Here is a 2212-nt window from a genome sequence, read left to right on the forward strand (position 1 = left end):
TGCTCAGTTTACTCTGTCAGCGCTTTTCTCACCCCACACTTCCCAAGGAGCTTTAAGTGCCCTGACCTTGTCTTAGCTATATCTGGCCCTCTGGGACTTCTCTGGCTTCAGGCCCTGAGGCAAAACCCAGACTGCCACTAAAGTTTCTGGCCTCCATAAAAATTCAGCTTCCTCCACATAACTCTAGGCTTGAACTTAGACCCTCTAACAACAGGCTTTTAAAGGCTTAGTAATTGTGGGTACAGTGATTCACACTTGTAGTCCAAACCCTCAAAAGGCTGAGAGTTTAAGGCCAGCCTGAGTTGGAGTGCAATCCTATGTCAAAACAAGACCTCTGGATGTTGTGGGGGAGGGATGTGATGCCACGAAAATTAAAAGGATTATAAGAGACTTCTATGAGTAATTATATGCCAAAAAAAAAAAGGCTGGTGTAGGCAAATGGCCACGTTATATAGAGACTGTCTCAAAACCGAAAAAAGAAAGATGAAGAAAGATAAGGAGGAAGGGAAAGAGAAAAGAAGAAAGAGGAGGAGGAAGAAGAGAAGGAAGAGAAGGAAGCAGCAGCTGGTGTGATGTTCATTGCTCATCCATACCCCCAGAATTCCTAAGGCAGAGGCAGAAAGATTGGAGACTAGATTGAATCTGAGAGATCAGCAGAACTATGTAATAGTGAATTAGCTAAACCGCTTTGGCTCCTGCCGAGTCAAATGCACTGCACCCACCCAAGAGCTCTCTGGATTCTTGAATGAAACACACACACACACACCAGCTAGTTTTAATATGCCTTGACTAGCTCAATGGTTGATCACTTCTAAACCTCCCAGCAGCTAGCACACACTCCCCTCAGGTATTCCTGAGTTAACATCTTTTAAGATCTGTACTTCATCTCTGCTACCCCAGACCCAACAGAAAAAGAGGCCCCTAGGGCCACTTTCCCAGATTCTTACATGTTGGTGGGCCATTATGTTTCATCTTTCTGCTTTCCCATATGATGATTCTCCCTCCTCCCCACCCCACCCCCTCAGTCTCTTGCCTGCACAAAAGTCCTGCCCCATCTCCCTGCCCAGCCATTGGATGTACAGCAATTCTTTATTATCAGTCAAAGCCAGCTGGGGGTAGGGACCCTCAGGTCTGGAAGCGAGGCTTTTGGGAGGTGAAATAAGACAAAGAATTAGAACCAATTCCCAACAGAACTATATAGCAAGAGCCAGGTTAGGTAAAATTACACAAGACTGTTTCAAAGATCCAAACTAATTGTAAGACATTAAGTGTGTGTGTGTGTGTGTGTGTGTGTGTATTTACCATTTCATGAATTTGCATGTCATTTTTGTACAGGAGTCATGCTGATCTTCTCTGTATCATTCCAATTTCAGTACTGTGCTGCTGAAGCGAACACAACCCTAAAACATTTTGAAACACATAAGAACACCAAAACTTCATCCTCCTGTTTAAGTGGGGTTTTTTTTAACACACTAAGCAGACCTTCTGTGATTTGGTCATTATACATTACATACATGTGTCAAGGTGACTATACCCTATGAAACACATATAATTATTATATGTTGGAAATAATCACCAAAATAGAGCAAAATAGACAGACATGGAGATGCATGTCTATCATCCAGCACTTGGGAAGTAGAAGTAGGAAGATCAAGAGTTCAAGGCCAACCTCAATTATTATTTTTAGCCAGTTCAAGATTAGCCAAGGCTACGTGAGACCATGTCTCAAAACAACCCCCATAAAAATGTGATATGTAAATAGAAGAGAGCTTATAGGGGAAATAAAGGAACCAGATGGATGGGAAGTGTCATGGGGAGAGCAGAGAACCTGCCTCAAATGTGGGGGTTGGGAGGTATAAAACTGGAGCACTTGCTTAGCACACTTGAAACTGTGGGTTCAAATCCCAGTATTACCTAAAGAGGAGTAAGAGGAAGAAAAAAGGGAGGATGAGAAAGAGAAGGAAATTATAGATACAAGGGACATACCTAAACATAATAAAAACAATTTATAGCAAACCTATAACCAACATCACATTAAATGGAGAGAAACTCAAAGCAATTTCACTAAACTCAAGAACAAGACAAGGTTGTTCACGCTCTCCATCTACTCAATATAGTACGTTAAGTTCTAACTTCAGCAATAAGACAACGGAATGAGATCAAGGACATACAAATTAGACAGGAAGAAGTCAAAATATTTATTATTATAAAT

At 41.6% G+C, this 2212-nt stretch overlaps 1 non-coding gene across 1 annotated transcript; it reads right to left on the minus strand.

Annotated features, from left to right (window-relative positions):
- Positions 1 to 1290: 1290 nt before the first annotated feature.
- Positions 1291 to 1396, minus strand: LOC115030680 (U6 spliceosomal RNA). Its single transcript, XR_003836285.2, has one exon. It is a non-coding gene; the product is annotated as a U6 spliceosomal RNA (small nuclear RNA).
- Between the last annotated feature and the right edge of the window lie 816 nt (positions 1397 to 2212).

This window comes from Mus caroli, unplaced genomic scaffold (genome assembly GCF_978045245.1).
Source record: "Mus caroli unplaced genomic scaffold, Mus_caroli_1 scaffold_3, whole genome shotgun sequence".
NCBI lineage: Eukaryota > Metazoa > Chordata > Mammalia > Rodentia > Muridae > Mus > Mus caroli.